The following is an 18,574-nucleotide window of genomic DNA, read 5'->3' on the forward strand; positions in this document are numbered from 1 at the left end:
GTGAGACTGTGCATCCTTGTCTTTCTCCTTATCTTAGAGGAAAAGCTTTTAGCTTTTCATCGTATGATGAAGTGTGATGAACATGAACTTAGCTGTGGGTTTATCATATATTGGCTCTATGGTGTTAAGACACATTTCTCTCTAATTTGTTGGGCGTTTGTATCATGAAAGGATATTGGATTTTCTCAAATGCTTTTTATTGAGATGAACATGATTTTTATTCTTTGTTCATTCCGTTTCTGTGGTGTATCTCATTTAATGACTTGGATAAGTTGAACCACACTTGCATCCTTGGGATAAATCACACTAAATCGTGGTAAAGGATCCTGTTATACTGAGAATTTTAGGTTCTAAATTTATAACAGATAAATTTCCTTTTCGTTGTTGTTATTGTGTTCTCACATATTATTTACTTCAGTCTCTAAAAATGTTCACCATGCAAAAGGCTGCACTGAAAATATGTACCCATGTATTATCCTTTTTTTTTTTGCCAAGGACATGAGTGGTTTATTTAATTTTTTAACTTATTCTAATTAGTTATACATAACAGTAGAATGCATTTTGACCCAACTTCTCATTCCTCTGGCTGTACATTGTACAGAATCACACCAGAAGTGTAATCATACATGTGTATAGAGTAATAATGTCTATCTTATTCTACTGTCCTTTCTATCCCCACAGCCCCATCCTTCCTGCCCCTCACTCCCATCTTCACAAAGTTTCTTTGTTCTGCCCTCCCTACCCTCAACTGTGGATCAGCATCCATTGATCAGAGCAAACATTCAGCCTTTGGTTTTTTGGGACTGGCTTATTTCACTTAGCATGTTCTCTAGTTCCATCCATTTACCAGCAAATGCCATAATTTCATTCTTCTTTAAGGCCGAGTAATATTCCACTGTGTGTATGTACCACATTTTCTTTACTCATCTCTTGAAGGGAATCTAAGTTGGTTCCATAGTTTAGGTATTGTGAATTGAGTTGCTATAAACATTGATGTGGCTGTGTCTCTGTATTCTGCTGACTTTAAGTCCTTCGGGTATAAACTAAGGAGTGGGATGGCTGGGTCAAATGGTGACTATGTATTATTATCTTTATACAAAGATAACCATCCTGGCAATATAAGGTGCATTTTTAAATTTTTAACTAATTTTATTTGAAGTAAAAAAAGAGAAAACTCGTGGCTGGACCATTAGGGCTCCACTTTTGTTATAGTTTGGATGTGAGGTCTCCCTCAAATCTCACATCTGAGGCAATGCAAGAAGGATCAAAGTAGTAATTATTTGGCCCTGAAAGCTTAATCCAATCAGTGAAGTGATCGCCTGATGAGATTAATTGATTGGAAACTGAAGACAGGTGGGTTGTGGCTGGAGGAAGCACAGCATTTGGGGTGTGGCTTTGGGGTATAAATTTGTTTCTGGCAAGCAGAGTCTCTCTCTGCTTTCTGATCATCATGTGAGCTGTTTCCCTCTGCCACACTCTTCCATTATGCTGTTCTGCCTTATATAGAGCCCTGAGGAATGGAACTGGTCTCTTCCATGGACTAAGACCTATGAAACCGTGAGCCCTCAAATAAACTTTCCACCCCTAAAATTGTTCTGGTCAGATCTTTTAGTCACAGCAGCAAAAAAACTGACTAAATCAACCATCAAGAGTGAGTTTAAAATATTTTTCAGGAGTGGGTATGCTTGCTTGCATGCAGAGTCTGTCTGTCTGTCTGTCTCTTCTTTTTCTCTTTCTTTCTATTTCTATGCCATTATACAGCAAGAAAGGTCTCACTAAACTTTCCAGGCTCCAGAACAGTGAGCCCATAAATTTCTGCACATATATATATATATATATATATATATATAGAGAGAGAGAGAGAGAGAGAGAGAGAAACATATATCTATAATGTATAAATATAAATCAGAGGATTGGACACTTTTTTCTATAATTGTGTCTACGTCTTTCAAATTTGCAATGATAGTTTTTTTTTTATAAATATATATATAAATGAGGCCTCACTCTGTGGGAATATATTTTCCTTAGATAATGTTAGCATTATTTAAGCTTTCTGATTTTTTTTCTCCCACAATGATTCCATTTCTGGGCTCCGTTAGAAAAGCATGTCTCATTTAGGTCCCAGAAAACATGCACAAGAAAGACATGAGATAAGAACATAACATAACAGATAAGACATTAATGTGGGAAGCAGATTAAAAACTAGCTAAACAAAATTGAGGGGGAAAAGATAATAAGCTGAAAATATTTTTTGTACAAATGGGATTTACACTGTGTCCACCTTGCTTAATTTAAGAAATTTTCTTAGAGAAAAAGATATATCCTTTAGCTAAAACCTAGAGCTTAATCATGGTGAAGCGCCAGGTATGTTTGAAAGTATATTGTGTTAGATATTTATATATAACATTTTAATTTATGAATATATTAAGAACATAAAATGTATGCATTTTTTCAAAATTTGTAAATTAAATTGGACGGGTAGGAAATGGGGATAAAATGATTTGTCAGAGTGTAGTAAAAAACTTTGTTCTCAAAACAAAATAGTCTGGTAAATCACAGTGTTGAAATGGCTCTAAACTTGGAACAGGAGCTTGATGTCCTGTGATCCTTAGCAGAGTACTTTATTTCTCAGACTTGCTTATTTTCCTGTAAAATAAACTAGTTGAACTGAATAATCTTCAGTGTCCCTCAGAGGTACTCCCATTGAACCCAAACCCACGATAGTCCAACTGGTTGTAGATATTACAAATTTAATGATTTTTGTATGTATTTTAAAGGGACCAAGGACATTATAAAAATAATTTTCAAAAACTAAGGTGCACATGTGTGTATTAATGAAGCACTGCTAGCTTCAGTGAATAGGCTCATCATTAACACACAAGTATATTTTAATTTCAGACAGAACATAACAGTGAAAGAAGAGAGTTTCAGGAGGGTTCTCATATCCAGTTGCAAACTTTACCTGTTTTAGCATTGTAACTTGATGGTGAATATTTTTTTTTTAACAAATTAGAATAGATGGATAAAGGAGAGAGACCTGGACAGATAATGCAGAAAGAGCAATGCTAAAGGTGGTCAATAGCGGGGATAAGATCATACATTCTAATATGGCAATGTGAAATTTAGATCAGGGAACTGGTAGTCCACAAAGATGTGGGATTGAAGAACAATATTGTTTAAAACAAAGAAAGTGCATAACTACAAGAAATCCAAGTTGATCTTACTGAGCTCGTTAGGTAGACAGGCTGCAGGCAGCCTAGAGCACAGATTAAATGGAGCTTAGTTCCAGGGCTGCATAAGCATAAGCTAACAGGTGTTTTAGACAGGTTTCTCCAGAGAAATAGAACCAAGAAAACAGATAAAGGAATAGAAAGCAAGAGTCAGAGACTACAGAGAGGAGAAAGAAATTGTTATAAGAAATTAGCTCTTAAAATTATGGGGACTGTCAAGTTCCAAGGTCCACTATGCACTCAAGACTCTGGAGACCCAGAACAGGAAATAGTGTTTCCAATCATCTGAATCCAAGGCCTGAGAGTCAGGAGAACTGAAATAGTATAGATTCAATCCCAATGCCAGAAGGCTTAAAATCAAGAAGACCTAAAGATTTAACATTGCAGTTAGAATCTGAAGGCGCACATACACAGACACACACACACACACACACACACACACACACACACACACAAATTCAGTGTCCTGGGAGGCGAGAGACAATTCCTTCTTACCCAGCTTTTTAGTTCTATTCAGGCCTTCAAGTGATTGGATGAGGCCCATTTACATTAGTGAAAGCAATCTGCTTTATTCTATGCCAGAGATGTGTACTGGACTTATTCATATACTGTACTCTTCCAAAAACACCCTCATGGGTATACTCCAAAAAATGTTTGACCAAATAGTTGGGCATTCTGTGGCCTAGTCAAGTTGACATATAAAATTCACCAATATAACAAATTTAATGTGGAAAGCAGATTGAATGTTAGCTAAACAAAATTGAGTGGGGGTGGACAATAAGCTGGGAATTGTTTTTTTGTACAAGGGTTTTCTTATGAACAGAGAAAACATTATAGATAATGGGTTTTCAACTATACTCACCTAAATAATGTTGAAAAGAGAAATCTTGAGGCTGCTTAGCTAATTGTTATTTCAAGTTTGATGATTCCAACAATTTATTGTTGGAATTAAAGTGAGGAATGAAAAAAACAGAGCAAAAGTAAGCTTGACACCCCTATTTTCTCCATTCACTCTTTTTCTCCAACCATCACTTAATTCTTTGTCAAAGAGTATCTCCATACTTTATCAGAATGAAATTGAGGAAAAGAACTCATAGTTCACTGAAATAAAGATACAGTTAGTGATATGAATGAATATATTAGTTCTAAAGAGTATTTGCATTTAAAAAGGGGTGCTTTCCCTGTAGAATGCTTTTTTAAGTCCTTTGGGTATAGGCCAAGGAGAGGGATAGCTGAATCAAAGGGTGGTTCCATTCCCAATTTTCCAAGAAATCTCCACACTGCTTTCCATATTGGCTGCACCAATTTTCAGCCCCACCAGCAGCATATGAGTGTAACTTTTCCCCCATATCCTCACCAAAACTTATTGTTGTTTGTACTCATAATAGCTGTCATACTGACAGGAGTGAGATAATATCTTGGAGTAGTTTTGATTTGTATTTCTCTAATTACTAGAGATGATGAACTTTTTATATATTTATTGATTGATTGTATATCATCTTCTGAGAAGTATCTCTTCAGGTTCTTGGCCCATTTATTGATTGGATTATTTGATAGCAGCACAATTCACAATAGCTAAAGTGGGGAACCAATCTAGATGCCCTTTAATAGATGAATGGATAAAAAAATGTGGCATATGTATACAGTGGAATATTACTAAGCAATAAAAGAGAATAAAATCATGGCAGTTGCAGGTAAATGGATGGAGTTAGAGAAGATAATGCTAAGTGAAGTTAGCCAATTCCAAAAAAGCAAATACCGAATGTTTTCTTTTGATATAGGGAGGCTGATTCATTGTGGGGTAGGGAGGGGAAACATGGGAGGAATAGATGAACTCTAGATAGGGCAGAGGGGTGGGAGGGGAAGGGAGGGGGCATGGGGTTATAAATGATGGTGGAATGTGATGAACATTATTATCCAAAGTACATGTGTGAAGACACAAATTGATGTGAATATACTTTGTATACAACCAGAAATATGAAAAAAATTGTGCTTTATATGTGTAATAAGAATTGCAATGCGTCCCATGGTCATATGTAAATTTAAAAAAATAATAAAAAAGAGGTGCTTTCTAAAGAAGAGGTTTATGATTATTTAGATCATTAAAATGCCTTCGGATTTTGTGTTAGGTGGAAAGCATTCAATATGCATAAAATCATTCAAAGATGACCATTTCCTCTACCAAATGCTCCAACTGACGCTGAATATGAAAAAAGTAATGTTTGTGATGATGTATGAGTAGACAGGTGATCATAGATGTTAAAATCTACAGAATGAAGACTAATCCACCTTTATTTCCTTTTCTCATTAACAATCTATAATTTCACATTATAGAAATGTGGCAGACATTGCATATTATGACATTTTTCTTAGATGTTAATTTTCTCTGCATATTTATAAATGATTGGTAGACTCCTGCGATCAATATTGTTTTTATATGTTGAGCAATGGATGAATAAGGATGCAGCAGCATCACACAAATCTGACAGTGAAAGTAAATATATAAGATAATAATATTAATATCTAATTTTTCTTAGCAGTACGGTGATAGAGACAACACAGCAGGGTAAAATTAAACAGGAATTAATGAAAAGCTTCCAAAATTGTTTCAAAAAAATAATGGTATAACCACAATTTTACATAGGATGAATATTATACAATGATAATTTAACTTGCCAGAAAGTCATATGTGCTGCAGGAGGACATACTAAGTTACATATCATTAAGGATTGTCCAAGCAGAATGTTTGTAAGAATGTGAAATTTAATACTCCTAATGTCTCACATGATGCAAAAAATCTATGATTTCAGTGTTATTATAAAATCTTTAAAACAAAAAGTAGGTTTAATTTTAAACATTGCACACCAACATTATAACTTTGGGTCTTTATGATTTAAATTCAGAAGAAAAAAAGATAACTTGACATTGTTCTCTTTATATAAGAATAAGATAATGTGGGTTAATATGTAGTGGTAGATACATGGAAGTATGAAACAAAAAATATCTCCCATCACTAATATTCTAAAAAATATATATTATTTACAAATTTAGGAGACCCATTTTAAATTTTGATTGGTAGTTTCTGAATTCATTTGTAGGTAAGTATCCTATGAGGCTAATAAAAACTGGTAAGTATATGAAGGAATACCCTGGCATCTCCCCCTCTGGAGTACTTTAAAGTAGAATCAACAACTATATAGCTCTTTCTTATCACCTTGGGAATTCATCTGCCTAAAGGAAAGAAACTAGATTAAGTAACCTTGAAAAGTCCCACATATGTATTTTGGCTTCGTTTTTTCTTTCTTTCTTTCTTCTGATTTATAACTTCTACAACTCTGTTCTGCAGAACAGCAGAAATTCTTTGCCCAGCTTCTACATTAAGGGGTCACATTATTTTATGTTGTCCCCCACCAGAATAAACCTGTATCTTTTTTATGCTCAAAAGTCCATATTTTTCTTGAAGTATTTTCAAATCTTGTTGTTGTTGTTAAATTTTGACTCTAGTAGGCATGCAGAGATATATCCTATTTTCATAGTTGTACACGTTTCAAAATATGTCATTATTTTGTAATCTACCCTAAAACAGAAAATGTGAGTTAGAATAAATTTTTACATTTTGACTCTCATATAATAAATTCCTGTTACTGTTATGTATTGGATATTTTAATTAAGCAACTGCAAGGAATGGGCTTTCACAATTTCCTTGAAAACTGACTTGCATTGCCCAAATGAGTATGACAATCGAAAATTATGTGGTCTGAGGGCCATTTGAATGACATTTCAAAAGAATAGTGAGACATCTGTCCACTTAACATTCAGATAACTTCCTGGTATTTTTCTTAAATTCTTATCATGACCTCATCACATATTGATATTTTCCTGCACTGTTCCACACTTGTCAAATACTAACATGTATTTCCCTGGTGCCAAATCTTTCCTATATTTTCAGTAAAATCTTTGTTCAGACAGGAAGAAATATAATTTAATCATGTGTGAGGTGAAACCGCTTAAACCAGGTAGCCCACCATCATTCAAGTTGAGACACTAACCTATAAAATATTCAACAACTGACAATAGTTAATAAAAGCAAAAAAGTTCTGAAATCTTATCAGATGATGTCACCAGTAACTACAAAAGCTTGAAATTAATATGTCCTACCTGATTTAATTTTGTTCTACTTCATTTTAATTTTTGTGCTACATAAAGACCAATATAAAAACAGAATTTTCTACATTTTCTTGACAGAAATGTTTTAAATAGTCTTAGATCTTTAGAATACTCTAAAATGGCAGGCTTGGAGTCAGGATATTTACTCTCTTCTCCAAGGCTCACAGCAGTGCCTAAACTCACTAACCCTTGCCAATCTATTGGTCACTTGCAAATTCAGATGAACAAAGAAATTATGTGCCTGAAAGAGGAGTATTCTTGAAATTGGCAGTCCAGTATAATGGAACTGCAATATATCTTTCATGTGCTGTCTCTGAACTTTCATACGCTTAGGCTGGTTAATGAGCTTTCCTTCTTCATATATATCAATCTCTGCGTTTATGGAATCTAATAGCATGTACAGTACATTATGGATTAGTACTGGCTCTTCAGATTAGAGAAAAGGGAGCAGTAAAGCATAGAAAAACATCAACATGAAGTAGCCTGAACCAAAGTTTACAAGTCATTTTCAATGCTGAAATAGTGTAGAACCAGATATGTAACGTAATTAACAGAAATCTATTTTATGCTCAGTGCAACAAATGAAAAATGTAAGTCTGCAGCAAATTGTAAAGAATTAATGATTACTGATAACAAAGCATTCAAGTATTCTTTGATATTTTGGACTTCAATTTTCTATAAGCACTGTGCATTACACAGAAGTATAACAATATTTCTTATGGAACAAAGCAATTATATATTCCATCCAAATAAACTTCTTTATAAAATAATATAGTAATATTATACTTGGAATCTTAGGAGATTTTTTTTTAACTAGTGTTCCATAAGTATTTATTTTTGTAGAAATTAACTTCTACTACAGTGAAAACTGCCTCTACCCTAGACAGGGACTTTGAAGCAATTAGTGTTACTGGGAGCTCTGGGGTTTAGAGCCCTGGAGACTAGCCACCAACTGTGAGAAGAATGGACCCCTGTAGAGTATATAGATTGTGGAAAATTCTATTTCCACTCACTGAAAGACCTACAAGTCACTTCTTTTTCTCCCCCTTTATCTGTTTTATTTTTTTTCCCTTCCTTAAAGATTTGCAGGACTAACCTTTACAAAAGGACATGAATCACCACTTCTGCAGTGATTCACACTCACAGCAGGCATTTTGTAAAATCTGAAATCAGCTAAGATCCTTGCTCTCACTATGTATGATATTATTCTTTCTGTTCACAGTGAAACTCAGAGTCAGAGTTGGTATAAGGATAGAGTATGTGGGGAGATTTTGCTTTTTTCCTAATGTTTTAGTGATTCAGATTCTGTTTAATTTTCCACAATAGTATTTATCTAGAAATTAGTAATTCAGAATGTAAACTATGCCATCACAAAAGAATGGATTATTTTTACCTCAAAAGCTTGAACTCTGTCTTCTAGTCAAATAAGAGAAAGATTGCTATTACTATGTAGACATGCATCTTTCTAATGCAGCAGTTGCTACAGGTCCTGATGGAATACAATTTGCATTCCTATGTATTTCCAGACAGTGAACAAATACATAAGATTATGTTGTGGGTTTGTTTTTTTTCCAATTTTGTTTCCATAGAAAAATGAAAGCAGCAATTTTTTTTAGAGAAGTCATCTCATCTAGCATAACTGGTTAATTTAGTTTTCCCAAAGCATGGAATGAAGCTATTGGAATCACTCTTCAGCATAAATATGTTTTCAACAGCAAAAAGTACAACCTTCTGTTTATGTGGATGTTAGTCTGTAGATAAACTCTTTTTATTTTTTAGTTTTCAGCAGACACAACATCTTTGTTTGTATGTAGTGCTGAGGATCGAACCCGGGCCGCACGCATGCCAGGCGAGCTCGCTACTGCTCGAGCCACATCCCCAGCCCCTATAGGTGAACTCTTCCCCCCATCTTTCTATTTTGAGACTTGTAATAGATATAACAATTAAGTACATAATGTTCTTGACATTGTAGGCATAGTTTGGAAGCATAATCAGTAATAAGAAAAAGCATAATAAAAGAGAAAAAAACTGTCTTTCTTCATCTATCACAGTTTATAGGACTAGTAAGTTGGTGAGAAAGTGGAAGGGGTGGGGAATCCATAAAATTAAAATTGGAAATGAGTGCTTTCTTTGTTTTTACCCATCCATGGAGTCCAAAGCGTGTAATTTTCTTATCTCTTTTACAGCTTGTATAACACTTGTATTTCAATATGTCTTGTCTTTTCTTTGATAGTTATTTTTAAAGCTTTCAATATAATGAATAGAAAGAGTATCTTTGATCACTTGACCTTATTTTACTTTGTTTATTTCCTACTTCATTTTCCTCTGGCTACTCTTTGGATTCAGATACAGTAAAAATTAAAATACGGGCTCTTTGCTAAAACATGTTGATAAGTTTTATTTTGGGGTTTGAAGAAAGGAAACCCCTCTGTTTGTTTTCCCAATAATTACTAACATGCTAATGATGATATGGAGTATTGTGTAAATGCTGAACTTACTGGAATCTAATGAGAAACTAAAACTCTTATAATTTCTACTCATACAGTCTTATCAGCAGATGTTCAAAAGTGTTCAAACACTACCATTGGCTTTAGTCAGTATTTATCCCTTAAATTTTTCTTTGAGATTTATCTAATCCTAAATTTAAAAACTTTTGATAAAATAATCAGAAATTTGGTGCTTAATTGTTGGAATGCTCTGAATTACTCAGCAAGCCAACCTTCACTTCTACTTGTGTCTCAAACATTTTGTTTCTTATTTATTTTATTTCTTTCCCCGAGGAGATTCTCTTGATGTGTTCACTAGATGAGAGTCCTCTTGTGTGTGTTCCCATATGTGTTTACCTCAATCAAGGAATATGAGAGAATACTCTCTAGGGAAGTTGATATTTAAGTTGACCTGAGCAGAAATACTGGTTCATGAGGTAAATGAGGTAGGATGTCTTGGTTTGAGTAGTCAAGGCTTGTTTGTAAGAAGTTTTCCAATGAAAAGAGAGAAGCCCAGAGAGATAGAGAGGGTAAAATTATCATACCAGATTTGGGAAGTGTATGGGTTTTGTGAGAATATAAGATTCAGAGGAGGTTGGAAGATAGGTTAGGGTAAGATCCTAACAGTTTTCTCCACCATGTTGATAATGTGAAAACTATTGTGTTGTGGAGAAGGAAGGAGTTTAAATAAGAAAATGGTAGAGTCAAATAATATTTGTAGTTATTTCTAGTTCTATTTGACGTTTCAGGGCCTAGTCTCTATCAGAAGTCCTTACTATGTGTAGCTTCTTATTCCTATAATGCTTTTTAAAAATATTTTTAGTTGTAGATGGGCAAAATACATCTATTTATTTATTTATTTATTTTTATGTTGTGCTGAGGATCAAACCCAGGGCCTCATACATGTGAGGCAAGTGCTGTACCACTGAGCCACAACCCCAGCCCCCTATAATATTTTTCTATACTAACTGTTTCCACCTGAACCTCACTGTTTGTCCATCTAATTTCAGTTTGACTTTCCTTTCTTGCCCCTGGGGTTTAGGTCAATGTCACCATTATATATGCAAATAGAGCCATGTTCATAATACAGTTCACAATGATTTTTTCAATGTTTATTACGTTTACATAATACGTTTCATATGCATACTACATGTATCCCTGGATGCGTGGTATTGGCTCAATGATTTGAATCAACCAATAAGTGAAAATTTTCATTATAATGCATGTGTCTTTTTTCTCATGAGTTAACATTGTTAGAGGGAAAGGAAAATCGGAGGTGAAAAGGAGAGAGGAAGGAGACAGGCAAGTGGAAGGGAAACATTCATCTTCTTTATAAAAATAATATGAACAGCAGGGTATCACTGCATAATCCAATAACCCAAACTCAGAAAATCTTGTCTTATTTTTCCTGAAGAAAAAAAAATCATATAATTTCCATGTGCTTCAGAATTACTGTCTATAAAATGAGGTTGATGATATTGTTTCTCTTACTGTTTTGCACAGACAGGACATGGAGATATGACAAAAAAAGAAAATATTTTTATTTCAGAAAAAAATGCTAATATAAATATCACCCAAAACAGAAGTATGAATTATTTTATTACCAAATGCTATTTGAGGTATATTAGACGCCCATGAGCCCTGGATTTATTTTCAGTTTGGATTTTGCTTGATTGTTTCTCTTTGCTCTGACACACAATTGAGGTGATAAAGTTATCTTGTCTTATGAGTGTTTTGAGTTCAGAATAAGTTTTGCTTCTGAAAATGTTCTTGGTAGTGTGTCAGTTTATTGTGCTTTCTGGGCTATTTTTAAATGATAAAATTTCTATCATTATTTTCATTTCAGTGAACAAATTGAGTCATCAAATGCACTTCTTGCTTGGTCAGTCAAGACTATTTTTTCATTTGATTTTGTTGTCTACCAGAGTACCTCAGATGTTGTTGTCAAAGATTTTGGTTTTGGTTGTTAACATTACCAGTTTTATGGTCTTTTAATTTTTGAATTAAGTTTACTGGGAACACTAAGTTTTCACTCAATTGACTAATATTTATTCTCAGCCTTGACTGTTATGGGAGTTTGTCCCAATGAGAAATAAATAGAATTATAGCACCCTCCATAATTAGTATGCACAAATTAACTACGTAAAAATTAATGATCTTCCTAATTGTTACATATTTTTTACAGATTATTTAGATGACTGTTTTGGATTTAATATAAGTAAGAAAATTCAGCCCCACAAATCAAATAGAAAACTCTAAACTGGATTTCATTACCTTCACAAAGGGAAAAGATAGTCCTCATGTTTAGAATCATTGATCCTATAGATCTGTCTTCATTGAACTTCACACCTAACAGAACAGTCAGTGTTCAATTACCTCTCTGTGAGAACATTATCCAAAACCAAAGAAGCAGCCAAGAGATTTAGAAGTAAAGAAAAGGTCATGTTCTTGTAAGTGGAAAGTTCATGATGACTCCCGGCCTCCTCTAGCACTGTATGAAAATTACCATCTTAAACAATGTAAAAGATCAGATTCCAAGCATGAAGTGTTTCCTTGATTTATAGTTGTCACTTTTAACGTGATTTAAAGTATTCGATAATGCCATTCAAAATATAAAATGTAAGTAACAGAATCTTGCTCCTTCTTGAAGCTGTTATTATATCCACTTAAACTCTTTTTCACACACAGGTACACACTCAAATCAAATGCAAATAAAAGATGTGACTTCTAAATTGCCATCTTCCTGCAATTTCATTTCAGAAGTCCATTCTGTAGTTCACTTAAACAACTTTGTCCAGCAATCAAATCTCTATAGGCAGAGCTTTTTACATGGGCTGAGATGTTATGCTCATAAATGCAAGGAGTTTAAGAATTATGAGCTATTTTGAGAAATAAAGAAGAAACTTAAACACATCACATTGCCCCAAATTTGAAGCAGCTTCTACCCTATTTTTTGCTGAATACATTTTTGAAATATATATATGCATTTTTATGTATATATATATATATTATAGTTTATAATGACCCTTTAATCTTTACCAATTTAAAATTTGAAAAAGCCCACCTATAAGCAAACAGTGTGATATTACCTTACAGAATGAGAAATCATTGGCCTAATTATTATGGTTTGGGAAATAAGTTTCTAGAAAGCAGGCAATCTCCCAGTAACATCAGGAGACCTTCCTTTTACAAGTCATTTATATGTGTGTGTGTGTGTGTGTGTGTGTGTGTGTAATGAATCTGTCACTAAGAACTATAAACTCTACTTCCAAAAAACACCCCAATTATTTTTTTTTCTTCATCTTTGGGGCAACCATACTGGATGATGTCTCCATTATCTCTCTTCCAGAAAAACTACCACTTTGGCTGCATAGAGTCCAATTGTCACTAGAGCAGTCAGAGGGATATTGTTAAGTGCAATGTAAAGCAAACTATGCCTATTCTTAAAGTTCTCTAATGATTTCTCATTTAATCTTAGAATTAAACTCAAACTCTGGCTCAAGATATGGTTTACTGCTACCCCTTTCTGCAAGTTCCATTCTGACCTTCATTTACTATAATCCAGATGTACCATCCTATTTCTACGGTCCTTCAAATATGCTAAGATTGTTCATCCCTTGAGGCTTTTGTGTTCTCATTGCTTATTTGGAAAGAGCTGCTTTCAAGAATTTGGGAGACTGGTTTCTTCTGCTTTTCATATCTCAGATCAGAAGTCACCTTCTCAGAACGGAGTTGGCATTTCCTCAGTTACTCTCCACCAAATATTCATCTTACTTCTCTTCACAGGATTTTCAACTCTCTGAAACATTTATGTACTCATCATCTGTCTCCATTCCCCATTTCCATACCCAACTCTTGAGTCACCAATGACCCATTCCACATTGGCTCCAAGAATCCACTAACATTTTTGTTTCACAGGGGATTCAGGAAGGATACTGATGGCATAGAAATTGTGAACCTTTGTGTATTTCTGCAAAGGTATCTTTGTGAGCTTTAGAAGTGATATTTAGCCAAGAATCCAACAGTTTATCATGTACAAATTAGATCAATTCTGCGTTGATCATTGTTTGTTGTGGCACATAGATAATTTTGCAGTTTTTATGGGAAACCGCAGATGTCTGAAATGTCTCATAAAGTTTTTGCGAGTTTAACTTAAAGTAATATTTCATTTTATCTCACCAATCTAGTGATGTTAATGTCTGCCTAAAAGTAGAAAAAAGATGCCTAGTAATCATTCCTTGGGAAACAGATATCTAAACATAGGCCATTAGTAAAATTTGAAAAACTCTTGTGATATCTAAGCTCTCTTCAATGTCCACTCACTTAAATATTGACACCCATTATTTTTAATCTGTCTTTGTTCTGATTCTTTGTAATTGATAGTATTTATTAAGGGTTTAATATGTTTAACCTTCAAAATATTTTGTATATAGTAACTCATTTAAGGTTCCCAACAACCATATGAGGTGAGTGCTATTATCTCCTATATCACATAGCTGGATAATAGTAGAGCTATCAATGGAGCTCAGAAACTTGCAATCCAAAGTCTCTACTCTTTTTATTAGTACACTGTGTTGTTTCTCCAAGACAGATGACTGTCAAAACAGTGATATAACTTGGGAAAAATCTGTCTTTTTAGTGGAAAATTATTTTTAAAACAATATCTGAACTCCATCAACTTCCAGGGCTGAACAAACTGATGTAATTGCAGAGGAATATATACCTTTCAAATTCCTTGCTCCTCTCAAAGCTATAGGATCCTTGATTCATTCAATGAATGCCTGTGAAATATTTATAATGTGCCAGAATTTTTTTTAAGAATTAACAACACAGTCTTCACAGACTGAAGAAGAAATAATTATATAATGGAAAATTTGGATAAGATTTGCTAACTGCTGTTAAAAAACAACATGGAAATATTGAAAAGAAGGGAATTTCTAATCCCTGAATGAAACAGAAATATCCATCAGAAGAATGTCACATTTGAACTGGACTGTGTTCCTAGAATTTTGACCATCATTCATTTATAAGACAGGTATCTGCGTTTCCCCATAAAAACTGTAAAGTTATCTGTGTACCACAATAAACAAACAAACAATGATCAATGCAGAATTGATCTAATTTGCACATGACAAACTTTTAAATTCTTAGCTAAATATCACTTCTAAAACTCATAAGGTTACCTTTGCAGAAATACACAGTTGTCCACAATCAGTGACTTGACAATTTCTATGCCATAAATATCCTTCTGGATCCCCAGTGCAACAAAAATGTTAGTGGATTCATGGAGCCAATGTGGAGTGGGTCATTGGTGACACCAGGTTGGGGTATGGAAATAGGGAAATATAAGGGCAATTCATTCAGACAAGAAACTAATGAGCTTATGAGTTGGAGGCATATGTGGAAAAGAGTACAGAAAAAAAATAAAGGATAGAGGCAAAAGAGGAGCAGAAGATAGGAAGGCTAGGAGAGGATTGGGGCTACATTGTTCAGGTTTGTATGGATAGGGATAGACACATTCAGGTGGGCGAGGACCATAACATTCAGGTTTAGAAAGAAGGCTAATGTTCTCATTTTTTTTAATATTTATTTTTTAGTTGTAGTTGGACACAATACCTTTATTTTATCTAGTTAGTTATTTTTATGTGGTGCTGAGGATCAAACATGCTAGGCAAGCCCTCTACTGTTGAGCCACAATCCCAGCCCCATATACTTATTTCTTAATAGTCAATCTATTCATCAAAACTTCTTCAAGGAAGGATAATTTTTTTTCATCAAATAATAAGAGAAGTTTCATCCCCTTGCTAGAACTTTCAGAAAACTGTCCTAATCTTAAGGAGCATAGGAATAAATAGTTTTAGTCCATTGTTCAGGAATGGGCTGGTGGTATAGGAAACCATGTCTGTTCCAATCCTTCTTTGTAGCCTATCTTTACAAAATGAAGGCTCACAGGACTTCTAAAAATTAGTCTTTCCTGATTTATTTTAAAACTGTGTAATAAATGGAAATACTGAAATGTTTAATCCAGGATTTTTGCATTTTTAGAACTATTCTTATTTTCCTTCCTTCCTTTCAACTTCAATTAACTACTAACAAAATAATCTTTAAAATAAATTCATATTTGAAAAAGCATAAAGACCTTTTGCTGTCCAAGTAGCATTATCGGTGAAATGTTTTCTGTGTTAAAGAAAAACAGAAAGGAATATGTTAAGACTTACTTTGTCACTGCCCAATAAAAACACCTTTATAAGTTATAATTTTATTCATGAAAAAGAAAATGCAATTCTTTGCACATTGACAGCTAATAAATAGGTTGCTGTAAAAAAAGGTTGTGAATTAAATATCTGGCATGGTTATTTTACCTTCTAATTCAATGTACTAACTTTGTTTTATCCTGCCTGCTATCTGAAGAGAGAGAGGAGTGATATGTGAAACAAAAAAAATTCAAGTATAACTGGCCAGTGTCCCCATTATGGCATTGACCAGTCTTTTCAGGTTCTCTCCTGAGTACTTGGTAACTTTGTGGGTTTGTTCTTAGCAGGCTGAACAGAAAGGCCGCAGAACAAACTGTATCTTTATGATCTCTGGAGAACCCCTGAGAATGATGTAAGGTTAGTAACAAAGTCTACCTTCAGGGATCCTCTTCACCACTCTTTGAAGGGGAGTTCATGTCTTGTCACTCTGCTAAGCAATATGTTGTATTTGATTTTTTTCTTCATTTTTAAAATTCACTAAATATAGTGCCAGTTTAATATTTTTAGGCTAAGTAAAGAATTAGATGTTGAGTGATCAAGGAAAAAATTTAGGAATGGACACAAAAATTCCCTACTTCCACCTAATACTGTTCACAATTGGTTATGTATTAACTGCTTGGTGATTCAGGGAATAAAAAGATTTTAAAGAAACAGTAAAGGTGCTGGGCATGGTTGCACAGCATGTAATCCCAGGTACTCCAGAGGCTGAGTCAGGAGGATCACAAGTTTGAGGTCAGTCTAAGCAATTTAGCAAGACCTTGCCTCAAAACAAACAAACAAATGCCAAAAGTGAAAAGCTAGGGAGAAGCTCAGAGGCAGCTCATTTGCCCACTATATGCAAAGCCTTAGGTTTTATTCCCTATACCACAAAAATTAAAAATCAATCAATAAATAAAAGATGCAAACATTAAAGCCAAACAGCAGGTTTTCTTGTCTTTCAAAAGCCATTGATTAAAAGCATGAATTAGAAATACAAGAAGAACCCATCTCGATTTCATACTCTTTCAACTTTGACATAGCAAATCACAAAACTTGAATTTAGGCTGGTTCCATGACTATTGGAAATCCAGCTCCTCCCCCACCCCCCCCAAAAAAAAATTCAGAAGAAAGGTACTGATTCCAAAAGGTTAATAGTTAACTTATGAAACAATAAAAAGTCCCCCATCATTCATACACAGTGCACAGCTTAAATTTAATATCTTCAAAGACTATTAAAATATGCTTACGATTTCTTCTTCTGTGGGTAATGAAAAGAAACAAATATACTCTAATTCAATGGGTTCCAAAATTTAGGGACATAATCAATCAATCAATCAATATTTTCATTAAGTATCTTCAAAATGTTCATAAATACTTATTTATGTACAAATTAAGTTCATTCCTACTAAACCAATGCATTACCATGCCATATATTGTACTAAAATGAAAACTAAATATAATAATGTTTTCTTCTTAGAAATGGGTTAATCCACCCAACTGGGGCTCTTGAATTTCATTCTGGGGACCACCACTATATGGTATATTAAAAGATTAACAGAAAAATATTTCCAAGTATGAACAATAAATTTATGTTACCATTCTTTAAAAATAATTGAAATGTTTAATGGCAGTGATTTCAGTCTATGCAATAACATTTATTTTTCTGTAGGCTAGTGTTTCTCCAAGTATAGTTGATAATTTCAGTTAGAATAACCTCAATAAAAAAGTTGAATTCTGAGTACCTATAAATATCAAAAATCAACATTTGATACTAAAGTTTGAAAAAATAAGATAACCAGATTTTTCAGGAGAAAGACTTTTTTTTGAACGTTTTACAAGGTTATATCTTTAAGTGTACCTAACTTCGAATCAAAAACCTTAATCAATGAAATTTGATTTCAAATCAACTCTCTCATTTTTTAAATAATATTCCATTTTATAGAGATATCACACTTTATCCATTCATTTGTTGATTGACATTGTGGCTGATTTTATGTTTTGGTTGTTATAAATAAAGATGATTTGAACATTTTTTATTCTTTATTATTATTATTATTAGAGCTTTACATAGTTTATATAAGTAGCAGTTGGGTTCATCCCAACAGATTCATACGTGAAAGGAAATAAAACTCACTGCATGACCCCCCTTTTTCCTCCTGTCCTCCCTCCCCTCTCCCATTTTCCTTCCTCTACTCGATTTTCTTTCATCTCTTAACTTATATTTGATTGGTTCTTTATTATTCTATTCTTCTCTACCCCTTTAATTTATTGCTCTAGTTTCTACATATGAGAAAAAAAGAGTCAATCTTTGACTTTCTGAGTTTGGCTAATTTCACTTAGCATGATATTCACCATTTCCATCCAAACGCCATATTTTCATTCTTTTATATGGCTGAAATTATACTACAGAGTTGTAGTAACAAAATAGGGTGGTATTGGCATCAAAATAGACACAAAG

The 18,574-nt window shown here is 33.8% G+C and overlaps 1 protein-coding gene across 1 annotated transcript in view; it reads left to right on the forward strand.

Annotated features, from left to right (window-relative positions):
• Ndst4 (N-deacetylase and N-sulfotransferase 4) overlaps window positions 1–18,574 on the forward strand; it is a 227,694-nt gene that overhangs the window by 136,328 nt on the left and 72,792 nt on the right. The gene's annotated exons all lie outside the window — the stretch shown is intronic.

The sequence above is a fragment of the Callospermophilus lateralis genome, chromosome 8 (assembly GCF_048772815.1).
Source record: "Callospermophilus lateralis isolate mCalLat2 chromosome 8, mCalLat2.hap1, whole genome shotgun sequence".
NCBI classification, from domain to species: Eukaryota; Metazoa; Chordata; class Mammalia; order Rodentia; family Sciuridae; genus Callospermophilus; species Callospermophilus lateralis.